This window comes from Euprymna scolopes, chromosome 22, assembly GCF_053919585.1.
Source record: "Euprymna scolopes isolate OS-2025 chromosome 22, ASM5391958v1, whole genome shotgun sequence".
Lineage (NCBI taxonomy): Eukaryota > Metazoa > Mollusca > Cephalopoda > Sepiida > Sepiolidae > Euprymna > Euprymna scolopes.
In genome coordinates, this window is record NC_136503.1 from 120,535,853 (window position 1) to 120,558,880 (window position 23,028).

Below are 23,028 nucleotides of genomic sequence, written 5' to 3' on the forward strand. Positions count from 1 at the left end.
AATAATAATAATAATAAAGTTATCCACATAAAATATTATGAAAATATAAAATATATATTTTATCTACCAATTTCTACTATTTACATGATTTAAATTAAACCTGACTAATTTTAACGGGTGAAAACGATTTTTACTGCTAATTTATTTATTTATTTTTATTTTTTTACAAATTGTTCCAACACAAACTTTACCATGGTTGTTTTCACTTGAAAACAATGTTAACAAATTGTCGTTGAGCAGTCCTATTAAATAATCAATTTTTTACCATTTTCAACCATTGACTGCAATTAACAAGTCGTTTGTATCACCTGACATCATCTACCTGACATGGGTAACTATTTTTTTGATAAACACCACTTGTTAGTTTCGTTCGAATTCGGAAGCCGTCAAGTAGCCATTTTTTTTTCTGTCTAGAGTGTTAACTATTCTAGACATTTATCAAGAATGGTGTTTTGTTTGAGCTTTAAACATATACTTGAATCATAATACGTGAAATATATCCAAGCCAGATAATATTTTCTTATCGTCAATTTAAAAGATTACAACTTAGTTTTGAATTTTATAATCAAATAGTAACACACTTTTTTTTCTGGGAGGGGTGAAGCAAAACAGATTTATAATACTAGACATTGATCTATGCACTTTAATTTAATAAAAAAATAAATTTTCGGTTGACAGTTTAAAGGTTCAAAATTACTTTCAAATTTCCCTTGAATTCGGACTATTTATCATTTAATAGTCATGACACTAATTGTCGATACACATAAGAAAAAAGCAAATTCCAGTAACATGAAATTAATTCATCGTAATTCTAACTTTATATTGTAGAGGAAGGATCAGGGGTTAAATCACATATAAACACTGCATAAAACGAACAAAATTTGAGTTGAACGTCACAAAATAATAAAAGAATAAAAAAATGAGAAATTAATAATGGCGACGCAGAAATACAAAACACAGATCTTATAAAACATTTTAAAATATATTTACTATTATTTTTATAGAGTTAATTCTCTATTGATTATTATATTGTGCCCATTATATAGTAGTGATTTCAAAAAATGTTTAATGATTTGAATGTCATCAGCTAGAATCGAAACCAGAACCTTTTAGTATATTCGTTATCATCTGAGCTAAGAGCACATGCATACCAAAACGGTTTTTTTTACAAAGGAGTCACCATTTATCAACGCTCGGAGGTCATTCGAGGATAATGGTTAATGAGTGTACAGTAGTTAATAGGACAATATCGTAGTAATCGTCAGTAATGGAAATTTAGTAAATTGGATTACTTAAGGAGACAGCTCATCAAGAACTTGTTATGGTTGCAATTGAAGACAACCATATTGTAGAAAGCAGACAAACAGAAGAGAGTTGCACAGGCGGGCAGTTCTAAGAAAGAAGCTTTTTTCATGGAATCTACGTTTAGGTTTCGGTACAGGTAAAGAGTGGAGAAAATTATTGATAGTAGTTTGAGATAGACGAGTGTTTTTCGTGAAAGTTTGGTATAAGTAAGAACAATATATTGGAGCTCAGACGAGTACTTGCCGTGAAAATACCGACAGAGCAGGGACAAACTCACAACGTCTCTTCTGTGGAAAAGATGTTGCAGGGAAAAGGGCATCCCCTACTAGGCTATGATATCAACGAAGCGTTTTGACCAAGGGACCACGACTGAACGTACAACACAATGATGGTTTCCTGGCATCTACGTGAGTCTTGAAGATGATGAGCATAGTTCACATTGAGGAAGTTTAGTACAGAGTTGAAGTGCTCTGCCCACCTGTCTAAAATATTGGCTGGTTCTCTTATCAGTTTCGTCTCATTAGCATTTAGCAGAGGAGAAGCGCCGATAGCCAGTGGTTCATATATTGTTTTGAGGGAGTCATAGACTTTCTTTGAATCGTGCATACATGCATGTTTCTGTATTTCCAAAGATTTATCATTGAGCCATTTATCGCGTATTTTGCACAGTTTTGTTTAGACTGTACTGCGGATTTTCGAAAATGCTTTCTTTTTTTTAAAGTGGAGTTTGGATCCTGCTGAAGTGTGTTGTGACACTCATACTTTTTTTGTGAGTAGTTCCTGTATTTTCTCATCATTTTCGCCAAACCAATCCTGATCCTTCTTCTGGATGGCTCAAGCATTTCCAGTGATGACGTTTGTACAGCTTCCTTGAAGGCTGTCCAATCAGAATGATCAAACAGTAATTCAGGTAGTTTTGCATTGAAATTATTCACAACTAGGTTGCATTTTCTTCCCTTTTTAGTTTGGAAACGTTAATGTGCTTGGCCATCTTTTTCCCCTGAGACTGCCGCTTGAAAGACATCCAATACTCCGCATCACATATGGCCTTGATAATTAGAACATTCTGTCTGTCTATCTTTCTGGGGATTACATAGTCAATGAAATGCCAGTGTTTGGATCTTGGGTGCATCCAGATGATTTTGTTCCTATTTGATTGCCGAAACACAGTATTGGTAATTAGAAGATCATGGGCAATGCAGGCTTTTAGCAGCAGCAATCCATTAGTTAAACTTGCCGACTCCATTTCTACCAAATAGTTCCTTCCAAGGTTTGGTAGTCTGCGCCAACTCTAGCAGTAAAGTCACCAAGAACGAATAATTTATCTCCTTTGGGAACTGTTGTCAGGAGGTTTTCTATTTATTTATAGAACCTGTAATTCATCTCATCTAGATTAGTCGTCGTTGGAGCATATGTGCTGATTGATTAAAACCAAATATATACATATACACACATATAGATACATATATACATGTACGTATATAATTACATGTATACATATATATATATATATATGCATATATATATATATATATATATATATATATATATATATATATATATATATATATATATATATATATGCAGTTGTAACAGAAAGGTCAAACAGATGAATAATTTGACAGATGGACAATTTTATATTACGAGTAAAATATTATAAAATTAAAACACATGGCATTATACTAAAACTTAAAGATAAAACGAAAATTAAATTAAAGACAAAATTAAATAAAAATAAAATAAAAAATATTTACACTAGTCTGCTTTAAATACCACCGAGTTTGCAGCTATAAATTATAGTCTTATTTTAAGCCTTAAATATTATATTGTTCATTAATAGTAAGATAATTCTGCTTTAAGGAAAGTACTTAAATTTGTAATTCATAAAGGGAAGAAACATCGCATTACACACAGATTTGTAGCTTATTAACTTTTTTCATAGAGGCTCTATCCTTGTGTGCGATAACAATATTACATTCGACCCGAAAATTAATATAAAAATTTAATACTACGAAATTTTATGTCAAAAATACTGGTATCAATTTTTTTCAAAACCCATTACCTGAATTTAATTCTGAGAAATGTCTAAAATGTAAGTCTTAGGATTAAGAGATCTAAAGAATGAATTGAAATTCAGAAAATCTTGCTTAATTTGTATCAAATATCTATAGATCAAATCCAATATAAATCAGAAATATTTGAATGTTCAAAAGGTTTTGCCAATAACATGGCCTCTAAAAATCTTTTTAAATTTTTCAAACGAAACTGAAAATTGAACAATATTTATGAATCTAATAGTCATTTCTAAAATTTCACAAAAACATCAGAAGTGAATTTCAATGAAAGGATTGTAAGCCATTTTTACCAGCTTTGCATAAAACTAAATTAAATGAAATATAACCCATATTACGACTTCTTACGCGTAGTGACCGGTTACTTAGTTTAGAAGTGAATCTTCTGCACCTACATTTAAAATTATTTCAGAATTAGATTATGATTGATAAGTTGTGTTATTTATATTATTTTGACCATTGTTTTCATCTTGGATCATATTCACACAACGTTTTAACCGATAAAACTCCCAGTCTTCTTCAGGTTATATCTCATCGACTTTGGGAAATTTTCTGTAGAACTCTTTTTTTTTTTAATCGCAGTTGTTTATTCGTACTGTCAACCAGGACAACGGAGAAGTCTTAAGTCCGGTATTAAAAACAACTTTAATAATTTATTCAAAGCATACACAGGGTTAAAGTTTTTAGTTTTAACTTATTTTAACGTGTTTTCCTTAAAAATAAATGATTTTAAACCTCCTTTAGTTAAAATAAAAATGATTTAAATATAAATATCTATCTACCTGCTTATCTATTTTATGGCCGCCCTGTTTTAAGTCCGATAATAAAAGCCACTGCTGTTATTCAAAGCATGCACAAGGTCAACAATATGTTTTGTCTTTACTTATTTTAACGTGTTTTCCTTACAAATAAATGTAATTTAACTCGATGAGCTAGCTAGCTAGCTATCTAATTATAAAACTCAAATCAGCTTGCTTGCTTGGGTGTTTAAATCGTCCATCCGGTTTGTGACTTCCGCTTTCAAAACATGCATCTGCTTATCTATTCCACGGTCGCCTTGTCCGATATTAAAATTCACAGTTAGTATTCAAAGCATACACAAGATCATCAATATTTTTTGTTTTAATTTATTTTAACGTGTTTTCCTTGCAAATAAATAAATACTGATTTAAATCTATATTTTTATAAAGTAATAGGGTCCGTGTGTTTCTGTCTGTGTGTACAGCTCTCCATCATCAACGAAATATAAAGGAGGTAAGAGGGTAGATCTCTCCTGGTAGAGAAACATTAGAACTCATTTTAGGATGTTTCTGTTATAGGAGACATAAGAATCTATGCCTAATTTCTTTATATACTAGTCTACAAATCACCCCCATATCGAATGACTTATGCTCATTTGCATATCACATTATATTAAATCTCTTTAACTAATTACCTCGACCTTATTACATATTGGAAATATTCTAATCATTTCAACTGTACTATTTACAAAATCTATTTAGCATTTAATTATTTAATATATTTTCATTTAATTTTATATTCGATTTATTTCACTTTACGTATATTATCAAAACAATTCATTGGCGAGGAAAGCTTTATGTTTTGGGATTGTATTGAAAATGTAATGGAAATTTCAATTTCGTTCCGTTTTAATCTTTTATATTTTACTTGCCAATATAATTGAAAGAATACAATTCAACTATCGTAATTTTTTATAAATAAACAAAAACAAATATTTTAAAATTATACTTTATTAAAAAAGAAATAATTTTATTTTTAAATGAAAAAAATCAATTTAGTAAAATAATTGTATTAAACACCCCCAGCCTTGTCAGCAAACCTGTAAACCTATAAAAGTTAACATTTCGAATGTAAACAGTGATTTTTCGATTTTGTTAGCGCTTGCCGCAATTAAAGACAATTAAAACGGAACTAACTTTATTTCCATTCTATTTTTTAAACAACCCCCCAAAACATAACGCTCTCTTACAGTTATAGCCAATTTTTTTTTAATTAAATAAAACAGGTCAAAATAAACAGATAAGCGCATTTTCTTTTACATTTTTCTTACAACCATTGTCATTTAACCAACTGCAGGATACCGTTACTTTTGTGGGGTTGTTTTGAAAATGGCACGGAGATTATAATTTCGTTCCAATTTAATCTTTCTGATCGAGTCTATTTCGAAAGCCTGTCTTATCATAGATTTGAACTACAAATAATTTATTACATTTTGATTATTACTATCTTAAGACTTAAAGCTTATATTTATTTCATTTTTCTATTTATATATTGAATTAGTTATTTCCAGTCTTATTTAAACTTAGTGCTTTCTTTAAACCGGATGAACCTTTTATAAAAATATGAGTTTAACGTAAAGAACACGAACAAGGTTTTATTCAACTGAATTTCTTCCAGTTTACTAACAAAATATATAAATTTAAAAGAGATATAAATAATAAAATAAAAAGGTTATGTAATTTAAAAGAAATACACGTACTCACAAAAGCAGAACTTTTTTTACACATTTTTTTTCTTTAAAACCATAACAATGAGACTAACAATTACCTAGATCTTAGTAATTATTTGTTTTAATAGAACTGTTTTAATTGTACTGTTTACTTAGTTAACCTAAGTTGGTATTACATTTATTTTACATTTACTTTTTTTTTTTAATTATTACTTTTAGACTGTGACGTTTACACCCGGAAGTAATGAGTCACACGTAGGTCGCTTTTATTCATTCCTTTTGGTCAAGATCAAAGTGTAGTATCTGTTCTTCAGATGCGGCACTTCATTTTCTTGTTCTCTTTCGGTGGAGGAGAAATCCTTCACGACTGAGACAATTTTTATTTTTGTACCTTTTCTCCACGTTAAAAAACGACCCTGGTGTCTAACTCTGTCCCGTGGGGAGGCATAGTAAATAGGTACAATATAATTGTTTATAATTGTACTATTCAGAAATATTATTTATAGTTCGTCCATTTCAGTTAATATACATTTCCTTAATTTCGCTTAATTAATTTACAATCATTAATATCGTTAAACAATTCCGTTTAAAACCGAAATTATGCCACCCAAACGAAGTAGAAACGAAAGTGAGGAAGAAAGAATGGAAAGATTGGAAGCTAATAGACTAAGAGTTGCTGCAATTCGCTCCAATGAAAACAATTCAGATAGAGAAAGACGTCTAGAACTTAACAGGATACGTCAAAGAGAAAGGAGAGCAATACTGTCAGATTTGGAAAGAGAAACCCAACGTGAAGCTGACAGAACTAGACATGCTGTAAGGCGGTTAAATTCATCACAAGATGAAATTCAAGAAAGGCAAAGATATGCACTGGAAAGAGAAGCAATATTACGATCGAATGAATTATATGAGGTAAGTAGACGTACACAAGGTCAGTTGAGAGTGGCTCAACGACATCAGAATGAATCGGAAACCCAATGAAGCTTTCGCCTATACCAAGGGCAACAACGAGAGGCTGCATGGAGAGAGAGTATGACTTTGCCCCAGCAACTGACAGAAAACGAGGCAGCTAGACAACGAATGACTGCTTTGAGACACCATGAAATAGAACACTGCAATAGAAAAGGATTGCTCTACAACAAAAATGACTCTCTCACTACAGCTGATATAGGAAAAATGGACAAAGTATGTCAACATTGCTCAGCTGTAAAATTTAAAGGAGAAACCCCTGGTTGTTGTTGTTCTTCTGGCAAAGTTGTGCTTGATAGCTTTCCACTACTGCCTCAGTTGCTTCAAGATTTGCTCTCCGGCAATGGTCCCATCTCTAAAGATTTTCTGCAAAATCTACGCAGTTATAACAATTGTTTTGCAATGACATCATTTGGTCACAAAATTGCGGCAGTACATGGGTGGAATCCTTCTTTTAGAATTCGAGGCCAGGTTTGCCACCAGATTGGGAGTCTTTTACCACCTGAAGATGAAACAGCAAAGTTTATTCAAGTCTACTTCTTGGATAGTCTGGAAGAGGAACTACATAATCGGGGACGTGACAGTAGACTCAATAGAGACATTCTCCAAAGTCTGACTGAATTTTTACATGAGAACAACAGCTTCATTTGTCAGCTGAAAACAACAAAGGAGAGGATTGAAGAAGAACACTTGGTAGAACATAAAGTTGTCATAAGGGAAGGCCGAAGGCCGCAAGAAGAGCATCCACGGCGATTCAATGCTCCAACAACAACGTATGAGATTGTAATATTAATGGAGAATGAACCAACAGCTAACCGGGATATTGTCTTGCGTTTTAGAAATGATAGATTAAAATGGATCTCCGAACTACATCCCCTCTACGATACTTTAATGTACCCGTTAATGTACCCCTATGGTTCTCCATCTTACAACATCTACATGAAGGCATCCAATGGGCGAAAAGTTACCCAACAGCAATTTTATTCGTACCATTTAATGACTCGGCCTGAAAACTATTTTCTCTGGTACCGAAGGCTATTTCAACAATGGCTGGTGGATGTGTACTGCAAGATTGAAACAGAACGTTTACAGTTCCTGAGGCGTGAGCAACAGACCCTGAGAGCTGACAATTATAGCAACTTGAGAGATTCAATTCTTAGGGAGGATGGGAATCCAGAACAGTTTAGTCAACGAGTTGTACTTCCGGCAACTTATACAGGAGGCCCTCGATACATGTTTGAGCGTCAAAGTGATGCCATGGCATATGTTCGGCGAATGGGCCGAGCCGACCTCTTCATCACGTTCACAACAAATCCAAAGTGGACAGAAATTACAGAAAATTGTCTTCAAGGGCAAGACCCTCAGGATCGTCCAGATATTGTTGCCAGGGTTTTCAGGCAGAAGCTAAAAAAGTTACTTGAATTTATTAAAAAGGGAGGATTTGGCAGGTTGAGGGCTTTCCTGTACAGTATTGAATATCAAAAAAGAGGACTGCCGCATGCACACATCCTCACCTGGCAGGCCCCAGAGGACAAACTTCTACCAGAAAAAATGGATCTCTGCATATCTGCAGAGATCCCTGACAAAGAGGAAGATCCTGATCTTCATGCTAAAGTGATGGCACATATGGTGCATGGACCTTGTGGACCATTTAATCCAAATTGTCCATTTATGATTGACAACAAATGTTCCAAAAAATACCCAAAAGAATTTCTTCAGTGTACCGAACAAGGCCAAGACTCTTACCCCAAGTACAGGCGAAGAAAACCAGAAGATGGAGGCCAGACTGGTACAATAAGGATGAAGAGAAATGGTCGGTATGTTAATCAAGAAATAACAAACCAGTGGATTGTTCCGTACAACAAGGTCCTCCTTCAGCAGTTCAACGCTCACATTAACGTAGAAATTTGCAGCTCGATCCAAAGCATCAAATATGTCCTCAAATACGTGAATAAAGGATGTGATCAAGCAGTGTTTGAACTACAAAGAACTGATGGAGCAGCTAACCAACAAGGCCAAGTACAAAGTCACATTGTGGATGAGATCCAGCAGTTCCAGAATGCAAGGTATGTCGGCAGTTCAGAGGCGGCCTGGAGGATATTGGAACATCCCATCCATGAACATTTCCCCCCAATTGTGCAACTTTCTGTTCATCTTGAAAATGGGCAGCGTGTCATGTTCCCAGCTGATACTGCTCTGGAACGAGCCCAAGGTCCACCGCCTGCCACAACTTTGACAGCATTTTTTCAACTCTGCCATGAGGATGACTTTGCAAGGGGTCTCAAATACGTAGAAGTCCCTGAGTTTTACACTTGGAACAAATCGACAAAGAAATGGATGAGAAGAATGCGTGGGGTACAAGTTGAAGGTACTGAAAATGATGATGTATGGAAGGCACCATGCATTGGGAGAATCTACACGATTAGTCCAAAAGCAGGGGAGTGTTATTTCTTACGCCTGTTGCTCAATGAGGTTGCTGGTCCAACTTCATTTCAAAATTTGCGAGCATACAATGGTCAGGTGTTTGAAACATACAGAGCAGCGTGCCTTGCTCGAGGCCTTCTAGAAAATGACCATCACTTGCATCAAGCAGTAGGAGAGGCAAGTGCCACTCAATCACCTTCAAATTTGCGAAGCCTATTTGTGATAATTTTAACAGCCTGTGAGCCAAGAAATCCTCTTGAGATCTGGATGGCTTTTCGTGATGTAATATCTGAAGACATTCTTCACAGATACAGGCAAGAAGTTAACAATCCAGAAGCAGATTTTAATGAGGACATCTACAATAAAACTCTTTGTCTAATTGAAGAAAAAGTTCTCCTTATGTGCGGTCAACCATTGGCAAGCTATGGATAACCTGCACCAACACAAGGGAGAGATGAAAGACTCGCGAGAGAGTATCAACGTGAAGTTACTTATAATCTTGAAGAACTTTCCCTACAAGCAGAAAATATGCAAGAAAAACTGACCGATTCTCAAAGAGAAGTTTACAATTCATTCATGGCAATGTTGGAAGCACAAGGTGAAATGAACAAAAACATGATGTTTCTTGATGCTCCAGGTGGTACGGGCAAGACTTTTGTAATCAATTTGATCCTTGCAAAGATTAGATCCATGAGAAAGATTGTGCTTGCAACAGCATCCAGTGGCATTGCTGCTACTCTACTACAAGGTGGCCGCACTCTTCACAGCACTTTTAAAGTACCCTTGGATACTCATCGAATGGATCAGCCAGTTTGCAAAATTACTGGTAACTCAGCCCTGGAAAATGTAATTAGAGACACCTCTGCAATCATTGTAGACGAAGCCCCAATGACGCACAAGAGTGCTTATGAAGCAATTGACCGAACACTGCAAGACATCACAGGAAACAAGAATCCCATGGGTGGCATTCCAACCTTATTTTGCGGTGATTTCCGTCAAATCCTCCCAGTGGTTAAAAATGGCACAAGGGCTAAGATTGTCAATGCAAGTTTGAAACAATCCTATCTCTGGAGGCACGTTATAGTGAAGAGACTGACTACTAATATGAGAGCCTATATCTCTGATAACACAGCTGCAGCAGACTTCTCAAAATTGCTTCTCCAAATCGGTAATGGTCAGTTTCCTATCACTTCTTCACCTGACACAATTAAGATTCCAACTGCGCTTGGTAAATGTGTCGGTAATCAGAAGCAACTGAAAGACAAAGTGTACCCAAACCTGCAAAACAATGGAAAATCACCGGATTGGCTTGCTGAGAGGGCTATTATTTCGCCATTAAACAGCAATGTGAATCATTTGAACAATTCAATAATGGATGAATTTCCAGGAGACACAAAGCAATACAAGTCAGTTGATTCGGCTACTAATGAATATGAAGCTGTTCACTACCCTGTGGAGTTTTTAACCTCTTTGGAGATATCTGGAATGCCTCCACACATTTTAAATCTCAAAATTGGATCGCCAATCATGATTCTTCGATCCTTGGAACCGCCAAAAACAACAAACGGAACCAGATGTGTTATCACCAGATTGCATACCAATGTACTTGAGGCCACCATTTCCTGTGGTCCCTACAAAGGCGAAACCGTTCTACTGCCAAGGATCCCCTTAGTTCCATCGGACTCAGAACTTCCATTTAAATTCCGGAGACTCCAATTTCCTGTGAAGGTGTGTTTTGCAATGAGCATAAACAAAAGTCAAGGTCAGACATTTAACACCATTGGCGTAGACTTGACATCAGACTGCTTCAGTCACGGTATGTTCTACGTCTCCATCAGCCGGACAGGAAGTTCAGAAAAACTCTACATTCTGGCTCCAAATCAAAGCAGCAGAAATGTAGTTTACCCTGAGGCTCTTCAGTGAAAAGTTCGAGAAATGGATATGAGGAAAAACTGACATGATCTGATTGTGGTAAGTTTTTAGTATTGAATGTGCAAGATAAAATTTAAGTAAGAGTTGAAAATTACTTCAATGAAAAATTTACTATGTAACATCAAGTAACCTTCCTTTTTGATGAAAATGTTTTGTGAAGTTCCTGATTGAATTTCAGTCACTACAAGAGGTAGTTAAAATGTTAATCACCTTATGCAATCGTTGCTCTTACAACATCAACTTACTGGAAAGGTGCCCACAGATTTTGGTACCCGAGTGCGCAACAAAGCTCCGTGCGAAGCACGGGTATCTTTGCTAGTATAAATATAAAATATAAGTACAATGCTTAATATTTTTTTTTTTAAAGGAGAGTAGAGAACGCATTGTGGATGCGTTATCGGCAGCTCCTGTTACTCTCGCTTCTCTTTATTTGTCCCTCAGTCCTCATTTTTTAATGAGTGATTTTTCTGACAAATGAGAAGAAAAAGCTGTATTCTAGGTTAGCAATATTTTGCATGAACGTTAGAGATGTGTTTCTATGTCTCTCCTTGTAACCATGTCACTAGTAAGGGTGCTGGAGGTAGGTATACATTTTATCTGGCCTGACGTTATCCGCCTGATAGTCAGGGACCCGAACCTTGGATAAACCACTAAGGAGGCTGTTCTATCAGCAGGTGCAAAGTACTGGGGCTGCTGTATTGCCATTTGGTGAATGGATTCTGGACAGTGCAGTAGCTTCTGGTGGGACCTCTCGATGCCATATTAGTGGGTAATTGTTATGGCTTTACCTTATCATGATCTACAAAAAAGAAACAAATTCTTTGTTTCTTTTTCTCTCTTAGTTTCTGCTCTTTGTGCTGCTCTAAGCAAATCTGACGACCTAGTCAACAAATTCCAAAACTCTATCATGACAAGTTTCAAGAGAAAATACACGATTAAACCCGGGTCTCCAAATTCCAACGTAGACCCCCACTACCATGTCTTCTTCTCCAACATAAGGGGTCTACATTCTAACCATCCAGAGGTTAAAACTCAATTACAGGAGACTAAATCAGACTCTTTATTTCTAAGCGAAACTGGAATTGGACAGACTATTTCCCTAGATGAGTTCGTAATTCAAGGATACTCTAACTGAACTTCCAAATCTGACCCCCAAGATCGCCATGGGCTTTCCATATGGTAGGGATATCTCCCGAAAAGATCCTAACTTATCCTATATGTGCTTCCGGGTTGCACTTGCTCAAACTACTGCGTTTACATTTGCTCTCTATCGCCCCCATAACGGCAGAGTTACTATATTTAAAAGTATATCTGAGAAAATTGACCACGTCCTATCTGCTTATCCTTCAGCTAACATTCACGTATGTGGAGACTTAAATGTTCACAATGTGGAATGGTTGACCCACTCCAAAAAGACCGATGATGAGGGGAGGTTCTGTCATGATTTCTCCATTGCTTATGAACTAACTCAGATTGTTCACAAACCCAGCAGTATGTCCGACACTGACGGCGAGTATGCGAGTTTCCTAGACCTTTTTCTCACAACTTGCCCTGAACTATGTTCAGTTTCTGTTCTGTCGCCTCTTGGATCTTCCGACCACTCTGTTGTATCAATTAAGATACAAATGAAATTTAGTAAGTCCTTAGATGTACCTTTCCATCGTACAGTATATCGATACACTATGGCTAACTGGGATAGTTTCCATGCATTTATATCAGATCTACTTCTGCGTTCCATATTTAAAAAGGATGTGTCCTCTATAATATCAGACCTGACAGAATGGTTAATTGTAGGTAGAGACCGTTTCATACCCTCGAAAAAGTCCCAGAAAAAACGTAACAGCCAGCAATGGTTCTCTCCAGAATGTGTTGCTTCCAACGTAATAGATGTATGGAGATTAAAGCTGCTTTCAGGACTGCCAGCAACCATTGTAAGAAAGTAAGAAAGAACGCAAGAGAGTTGTATGCTCAGTCCGTCAAGTCCAAAGTAGCTGAGCAGCGGCTTGGTTCCCTCCAGTTTTGGCAAATAGCAAACAGAATCCTGAACAGAAGCGTGTGCTCTATCCCAACTATCATCAATGGACCTGATGTAATCTCGTTAGCGTCAGACAAAGCCAAACTCTTTACCAAGAACTTTGCAGCTAATTCTACCCTTTGTGACCAAGGCCGCAACTCCCAATATTTCCTCCTGTATCAGAAAACACACTATGTGATGTACGTATATCTGTTTGTAATGTTGCCAAGCTAATCAAAAAACTTGATTCCAGTAAAGCAACCGGCCCTGATGGTATTGCAATTATAGTACTCAAAAGACTTCAACTAGAACTAGCAAAATTACAAAATTGTTTAAACGTTGTCTTAAGGAGAATAGCTTCCCATCACCTTAGAAAATCTAATCATTATACCCTGTATTTGAGAATTCAAGTGATCGCTTATCCCCCTCTCAGTACAGGCCAATAAGTGTGCGTCATGAGTAAGTTGCTGGAATCTGTGTTAAATACAGAAGTAATCAACCATCTCAGCAAAAATAATCTTCTTAGTGACACACAATATGGTTTCCGTTCTGCTAGATCTACAGCAGATGTGCTTACAGTTATATCTCATAGGATTAGCGAATCTCTCGACGGAGGCATCCTTTCTAGGGCAATTGCTCTTGACATATCAAAGGCCTTTGATATAGTATGGCATAAAGGTTTACTTCACAAGATCTCCAGCTATAGTATAGCTGGCAATGTCTTATCAATTATTAAATCATTTCTTTCTGATAGGTTCATAAGAGTAGTAGTTGATTGGCAAAAATCAGAAGCTCACAGTATTAATGCTGGAGTCCCTCATGGGCTTGACCTTTACTCCTGATCTTAACTGGAACATGTACATCAAAGTTGTTACCAAGGCCGCTGGAAAAATGTTGGGATCCTTCTATTGATCCAGTAGATACCTCACTGTTGATGCAATTCTCTGTCTATATAAGAGCCAGGTACATCCAAGGATGGAGTACTGCTGCCACATCTCGGCAGGAGCTGCTAGAAAGGACTTGTCCTGCCTTGATAGAGTTCAAAATAAACTTTCTAGCCTCGTAGGAGATGTCCTTTTCTCTTCCCTGCAACCTCTATCTCACAGAAGAGATGTTTTGAGTTTGTCTCTGATGTATCGTTATTTTCATGGAAAGTGTTCGACTAAGCTTCAATCTATGGTCCCCCCTCGCCAAACGTTCACAAGAAACACTCATCTAGCTGAAAACACTATCAATAATTCCCCCCACTCTTTATCTGTGCCTAAACCTAAACGTAGATTCCATGAACAAAGCTTCATTCTTAGAACTGTACGCCTGTGGAATTGACTTTCGTTTTCCTGCTTTCTAGCTGACTACAATATGGTTTTCTTCAAGTCCAACGTAAACAAGTTCTTGATGAGCCGTTCCATATAAGTTACCAAATTTACCAAATTTTCATTACTAATGATTACTATATTGTCCAATTTCTAATGTACACTCTTTAACCCTTATCCTTGAATGGCCTCTTGGCCTTGATAATGTGGTGATGACTATGTAAAAAAAAAAAAAAAAAAAGATACAACCACTGACGAATGGAATCAGCAGTGGAACGTGAATCGTACCCTCATCAACTGCATTGACTCTCTCACAGTCGCTCATCCTCAAAATCCTCCGAATAAGTTAAGTATTCTCATTAATTTCATCTCACCGAAGGTCTATTCTCTTATATCTCACTGTTCAACATTCGAGAGGGCTATTAGCATCCTTCAAGCAACCTATGTAAAACCGGTAAATTCTGTGTTTGCTCGTCACCTTCTCGCCACTAGGAAATAAAATCAAGGTGAATCTATTGATCAGTTGCTCCTAAAACTAAAGAATCTTTCTAAGGATTGTAAATTTGAAGATGTTACTGCCTCTCAACATGCGGAGCTAGCGATACGTGACGCATTTATCACAGGTCTCACTTCCTCAACTATTAGGCAGAGATTACTTGAAAGTTTTGAAATTAACCTAGATCATGCCGTAGCAACTGCACGAAGTCTAGAAATGGCCCAACATAATGCAGCAGCTTATGACACATCAATTGTAGCAAAGGCATCTATTCATGCAGATGAATCTGAAAATAACTCTAGTTTGGAACTAACTAATGGATGTGCTGCTGTTTCCAGAAATAATCAGGCGACTCACTTCGCCAGATGCCAATTCTGTGGACGAGAAAATCATTCTCGAAATATTTGCCCAGCTCGGAATGCTGACTGCCTTAAATGCGGAAAGAGGGGCCACTTCTCTAAAGTTTGCCGATCTAAAATAAAACAAACAACTTATAATACCAGGACTAGTTCTGCATATATTGCCCTCACTGCGTCATCCCAATGCACTCCATGCACACAATATTCTGTAGTAAATGCAACAATTAATAGTACCTGTTTAAAAGCTATGGTAGACAGTGGAAGCACTCATAACTTTATACGAATGAACATCGTGAGATCACTCGGCTTTAGTATATTACCTTCTAATGATACGGTAAGCATGGCTTCCTCGAATCTCACGAGCAAAACCTTAGGACACTGTGTTGCGTCCATCGCTGTTAATGGACAAATTTACACTAATATGCGTCTATCTATCCTTCCCAACTTGTGTGCTCCAATTATACTAGGACAAGAGTTCATGCAATTGCATAACCGGGTGGAATTCCGTTATAACGGAAAGATACCATCTTTACAGATTTGTAACGCCACTCAGATGAAAATCGAGCTACCGTCTCTTTTTGCTAATTTAGCAAAGAATTGTAAACCCATCGCAACAAAAAGCAGAAACTACTCAGCATCGGACTGCGAATTTATCCGGAATGAGATACAAAAATTATTAAAAGAAGGTATCATAATCAAATCGAATTCCCCATGGAGAGCCCAAGTACTAGTAACTAGAAATGAAAGACATAAGCGTCGCATGGTCGTTGACTATTCTGCAACTATAAATCGGTTTATTTTCCGCTTCCCAAAATTTCGAATATCATACGCCAACTATCACAGTACAAAATGTTCAATAAGTTGGACCTGAAGTCTGCATATTATCAATGCCCTATACGCAGAGACGAGAGAATTTACACAGCATTTGAAGCTGACGGAGGACTATACGAGTTTTCTAGGTTACCTTTTGGGCTAACGAACTCAGTAGCTGTGTTTCAACGTATTATGCATAATCTGATTCAAGAACATGAACTACAAGGTACATTTGCCTACATTGATGACATTGTCATCGGAGGAAAAACTAATAAAGAATTAAACGAAGATATGGAAGCTTTTAGAAAGGTTATCAACCGTCTTAACTTGCAACTAAACCCTGTAAAATGTGAATATGGTATAACCAAACTAAAGTTTCTAGGGCACTTATTGGAAAATGGAACAATCAGTCCTGATCCAGACAGACTTACACCACTAAAAGAATTACCGATTCCGAACTGCAGTAAGTCACTCAGGCGGGCTCTAGGTCTCTTCTCATACTATTCACCATGGATAGAGAATTTCTCAGATCGGATTTCACCTTAATTAAACATTACGTCCTTTCCTATCACTGAGAAACTAAAAAATCAATTTCAAGCCATGAAAGGTGAAATTTGCAAGGCTTCGGTTGCAGCCATTGAGGATGAAGTTCGTTTTACGATAGAAACTGATGCATCTGCGACAGCATTAGCAGCCTGCCTTTCCCAGAATGGACGTCCAGTAGCATATTTTTCCAGAACCCTAACGCAGTCAGAGCGTCGACATTCAGCAGTGGAACGTGAATCGGCAGCCATTGTAGAATCTGTGCGTAAATGGCGTGACCTCTTACTCGGTCGACACTTTACCATTATTACTGACCAACAGGCTGCATCATTTATGTTCAACACGCAGACACCAAATCATATTAAAAACGATAAGCTGCTTCGGTGGAGACTTGAACTTTCAAACTATTCTTATGAGATAGTATATAAACCAGGTTCTCTTAATAACTCTGCAGATACCCTTTCTCGATCATGCTCTGCTTCGCGCTCATTATCACTAAAGGACCTGCACGCAGCACTTTGTCATCCTGGAGTAGCGAGACTCTATCACTTTGTGAGGCAGAAGAATCTACCATTCTCCATGGAAGATGCTAAGCGCACCTGCGCTGAATGTCAAATATGTGCTGAACTAAAACCAAGGTTCTTCAAACCTCCATCAGGTCGATTAATCCATTCCCGATCCCCCTTTGAACGTCTTTCAATAGATTTCATGGGACCGAAACCATCTACGAATAATCTCAAATACCTACTCGTGATTGTAGATGAATATTCACGCTATCCTTTTGTCTATCCATGTCAGGACATATCAACAAAAACTGTTATAAATTGTCTCCAGAATTTATTTACCTTTTTTGGCTGCCCAGATTCCATCCATAGTGATCGAGGAAGTCAGTTTATTTCATGTGAACTAAAAGAGTTTCTCTGGCAACATGGAGTTGTGATTACCCACTGAACTCCATACCATCCAATCGGCAATGGACAATGCGAGAGAGTAAATGGCATAATCTGGAAAACGATCAAACTTGCACTCAAAACCAGGCAATTGGACGAACGTCACTGGCATGAAGTACTCGACATAGCTTTGCACTCTATTCGATCGCTACTTTGTACAGCAACTAACTCAACCCCACACGAGAGAATGTTTAACTTTTCCAGAAGGTCGGGCACCGGATATACCTTACCCGAGTGGCTGCAAGGAGGACCGGCCCTCCTTATGAAGTTTGTCCGCCAACACAAGTCAGATCCCCTAGTGGAACCAGTAGATATAATATCTGCAACTCCCAACTTTGCCAGAATTCGTTTCCCTGACGGCCGTCAGTCAACAGTCTCAACAAAAGACGTAGCCCCCACTCCTGTCACTGACCCCTCCTCTACAAACTTGAAATCTCATGTCTCCCCTGACCATGGTACATCACCAGATTCTACTACTCCATCAAACATCCGCGAACCAGAGTTGATTGATCAATAGGAAACCCCAAAGAATAATACCTCACCAAATGGAGAGGCTTTCTCTTCAGTCGACAAAACAAAGTATTTAGAAATAGAAGAGCAGCAGCAACAGTCTGACTCGAAGAAGGGCGTTTTCAAATTTCTTCCAGAAGCTACAAAAAGGGGAAGGAAGATCACCTGCAACCCGAAATATAAATAAAATGTGGTGGAGAGTGTTGTGAGTTTAGAGCGCTAGTGCGCATGCGCACCAGATGTTTACAAATAGAACGATATTGGCGCCTTTTCCCAGCTTAGTCGTTCGTTACCGACCATGTTGTTGTACCTGCTGAATTTTATGTTGAATATAACCTTTCTAATATCTTAAAAGGTCTTTATTTTTCATTACACTATTGAAAAAAAAAACTTGATCATTTTTTTTATTTTTTTACGACTCAATCCAGCGTAGTTTACCTTCTAAAAAGAAATCAGAATCTACTTTTTGGGCTAATACGATTCAATAGCCTTTAAAGAAGGATTTTTTAAATAATTAAAATTTAACATTTTAGCGTTGGGGAATCACTTTCCTATATAAAGTAAACATAAAATGAGACCGCTTTTTAAAAAATTCATTTTTACTATGACGTCATATGTGACGCCATGTATAACGTCATAATATATAACGTGTAGGAGACTAGGATATATATAAATACCCCAATCCTGTTACAAGAGAATAATGAAACGAATGAGGAATTGAAGGAAACAAAGGCTCAGTTAATGGATAAGATAAAGGTCGTTTATTTTCTGTTGAAAGGAATGAACATTTTAGTCATAACATGTCCGCGCGTGGGAGGAGAAATAATTGTTGTAGGAAAATTGAGAGTGGTAGTCCAGCTTGTGTATGCATTGATCAGGAGTGACTTTTGTAGGGTATTATAATTAAACAAAGCGTACTTATCTTTTCAGACGACGGGGGGTGGTAAGTGGCGGACAGTCGTGCTACTTCGGTGATATGTGTCAGGCTTTTAACTGGAGAGCGACGACTACATTTATCAACCTAGCGGCGCGGCGCGGCGTTTTTGCCTCCTGTGTTTTTCTTCTTTTTCTTTTTTGGTTTGTGTAAGATAGGCATTGTTAGAATTGAAGGCGTCTTGGCTCATAACGTGAGAGCGGAACTTCTTCTTCTTCTTCTTCTTCATCTCTTAAGGTCGGGTGGAAGAATGTCTGTGCGTTCACTGACGCAGCTGGGCGAATCTCCTTTTCTTTTCTTTTTCTTCTTCATTTCTTTAGGTCGGGTGGAAGACTGTCCGTGCGTTCACTGACGCAGCTAGGCGAATCTCTCCTCCTTTTCTTTCTGGTCCCCTCCTTTTATAGTCGTAAACCGGCTCCCAGCGGCTGTGATAATTTAGGCCTTTATTTTCGGCGGGGAGCTCTGCCATTGGTTCATAATTCTTTTTATGGTTTCTTATTTTTCTTTTTCCAAACGGAAGCGATGCGTGGAGCCATGTGCAAACGAAGATTTTTTATTTTGTCTTTTATGCTGGAGACGTTAGCATCCGGTTGGCATGTTCCCACACACATCGCCACCCGAAATAGCGGAGCTATTCCGAGAGTGCCCGAGAGGATTTTGGTGGATTGGTTGGTTGGTTGGTTGGTTGGTTCGTTGGTTGGTTGGTTCGTTGGTTTGTTGGTTGGTTGGTTGGTTGGTTGGTTGGTTCGTTGGTGGGTTGGTGGGTTTGTTGGTTTGTTCGTTGGTTGGTTCGTTGGTGGGTTGGTTCGTTGGGTTGGTTTGTTGGTTGGTTCGTTGGTTTGTTGGTTGGTTCGTTGGTTGGTTCGCCATTTATGGCTCAGAGGTTTTTTTTTTTTTTTTTTTTTTTTTTTTGGAGGTTGAGGAGTTTTTTTTTTTTTGTTTTTTGTTTTTTTGGATAGTTTTATTTAGAAGAGGTAAAGTGTTCCTAGAATGTTTGTAGGTGTGTATGCATGCTTCGTTCAACCTCATCCATCTCATTTAAATAAAGGGGCGGGGTCACCATATTTGTAGGGGACTAGGATATATATATACCCCAATCCCGTTACAAAAGAATAATGAAACGAATGAGGAATTGAAGGAAACAAAGGCTCAGTTAATGGATAAGATAAAGGTCGTTTATTTTCTGTTGAAAGGAATGAACATTTTAGTCATAACATGTCCGCGCGTGGGAGGAGAAATAATTGTTGTAGGAAAATTGAGAGTGGTAGTCCAGCTTGTGTATGCATTGATCAGGAGTGACTTTTGTAGGGTATTATAATTAAACAAAGCGTACTTATCTTTTCAGACGACGGGGGGTGGTAAGTGGCGGACAGTCGTGCTACTTCGGTGATATGTGTCAGGCTTTTAACTGGAGAGCGACGACTACATTTATCAACCTAGCGGCGCGGCGCGGCGTTTTTGCCTCCTGTGTTTTTCTTCTTTTTCTTTTTTGGTTTGTGTAAGATAGGCATTGTTAGAATTGAAGGCGTCTTGGCTCATAACGTGAGAGCGGAACTTCTTCTTCTTCTTCTTCTTCATCTCTTAAGGTCGGGTGGAAGAATGTCTGTGCGTTCACTGACGCAGCTGGGCGAATCTCCTTTTCTTTTCTTTTTCTTCTTCATTTCTTTAGGTCGGGTGGAAGACTGTCCGTGCGTTCACTGACGCAGCTAGGCGAATCTCTCCTCCTTTTCTTTCTGGTCCCCTCCTTTTATAGTCGTAAACCGGCTCCCAGCGGCTGTGATAATTTAGGCCTTTATTTTCGGCGGGGAGCTCTGCCATTGGTTCATAATTCTTTTTATGGTTTCTTATTTTTCTTTTTCCAAACGGAAGCGATGCGTGGAGCCATGTGCAAACGAAGATTTTTTATTTTGTCTTTTATGCTGGAGACGTTAGCATCCGGTTGGCATGTTCCCACAAACGTCATTCTCTATAATGTCATATGTGTCTGCTATGGTGTTATATGTTACATATACTGCACATATGTAATATATATAATCTGCTATGACGTTTTATATGACTATGTGATCAAACTATGAAATAGACAGGCAGGAAAGAAATACAGCCCTTTTATAATATATATATATATATATATATATATATATATATATATATATACTGGGATTATTAATCGCTATCGAAATCGAGAATCGAAAAAATCGGAACTGTTTTTGGTATCGCAGTCTGTATAGGAAATTGAATTTGAAATTTATATTTGAATTTGAAACCATACATAATTAAGTTCACTTAACTGTAATAATCAAGTTTATTACTATTTCAATTATAATTCTTAGTATTAGTTTATTTTAAACCCATAATTACGTTTGGTTGGGATTTATAATTTCGCTAAATACTCAATTGTTTAACTAAGCGTAAAAAGTTAAGATTAATTCAATTTAAAGTATAACAGATTTACCTCCCTTAGAACAAATTGATCGATATATTAACTTACTTTTTAACATTCATTCTTTTATCATACATGACCCATTTCCACCAATATCCCTCTAATAAGTAATGTTTATACAGTTCTAATGTCGTTCACTTAATATTATTCAATGATTAATTAAGTGTACATTATAAATAAATTAACTAATACGTTTAATATAAAATGTTAGTAATAAACTATTTCAATCGATAGTCATAATTCATTAACTTATAATTCATTTCTGCTTAATATCTAATTATAAATTAATTAGTTCTAATATTTACTTTATATTTTTTTATATATTTATTAATATTTTGTATCAATATTATAATAAATTATTTTCAAAGTAATATTTCAAACTCCACATTTCACATACTTTTACTAATTTAATATTCGACAATCTAGCATTAATAAAATTTTTTTGAACTAGTTACTTAGTTAAGTATAATTTTAGTTTAACATTGAATAGATCCTAATTCCCTAGTAATTACCCAGCCAGCCTGAATGATCGGCCCATCGGTCCATTACATAACCGACGATCAGCCGACAAACACTATAATGGGCCGATGATGGGCCGATCATTCAGGCTGGCTGGGTAGGTTTCAGTGTTTCCTAATCTCAGAATAATATGTTCTTTTAATTTTAGGTAAATGATTTAAGTGAAATCTAATTTTACTTCAAGTTATTTTTACGCTTAAGGTAAACAAATGAGTATTTAGCGAAATTATAAATCTCAACCAAACGTAATTACAGGTTTAAAATTAACTAATACTAAGAATTATAATTGGAATAGTAATAAACTTGATTATTACAGTTAAGGAAACTTATGCATGGTTTCAAATTCAAATTAGTAAATAATTTAATAGAACCGTTAATTGTAAACTGTTGTTTTAGCTTAGTTTCGTATATACAAACATGTGTAATAGTTTATAATTATCGATGTTATTTTCACACCTATGCCCACAGTAATTAGAATTCATAAATTTACTAATGATTAAATAGAAAATTTTGGCAGAATATTCATAAATTAATAGAACATGTTAGTACGAATAGATGGGTTTAGAGATTTTATTCCTAAAATTCAAAATGGCGTAATGGAAACATATTATATGGTATTTACAGCTTCTCTTCCAATTTTCGGATTTTAATAATGTCAAAACGCACTTTATTTCCTTTTTATTGTTGTTATTTCTTCTGATGAGTTGAGGAAAAAATAGATTCATTGATTGATATAATAATTTAGTGATTGATTTTGCGCTTCGAAACAGATACTGTAAAGAATTGTAAATGTCAACTGAATTAAAGGAATGAATTATAATATGGTCAACATCATGAATTTTAGAATATAGTCTTTTGTCATTTATTCACTATATTGCTCTGTAATTACATTGAGCTTCTGAAATAAGGATTAGTATATATTATAAGGAAATAAAATGTATTTCCACAGAAATATGTGTGTGTGT

General features: G+C 36.6%; 1 protein-coding gene across 1 annotated transcript in view; it reads left to right on the plus strand.

Moving 5' to 3' along the window:
- The window catches only part of LOC145243689 (cilia- and flagella-associated protein 45-like), a 136,419-nt gene that overhangs the window by 17,078 nt on the left and 96,313 nt on the right, over positions 1 to 23,028 (plus strand). The gene's annotated exons all lie outside the window — the stretch shown is intronic.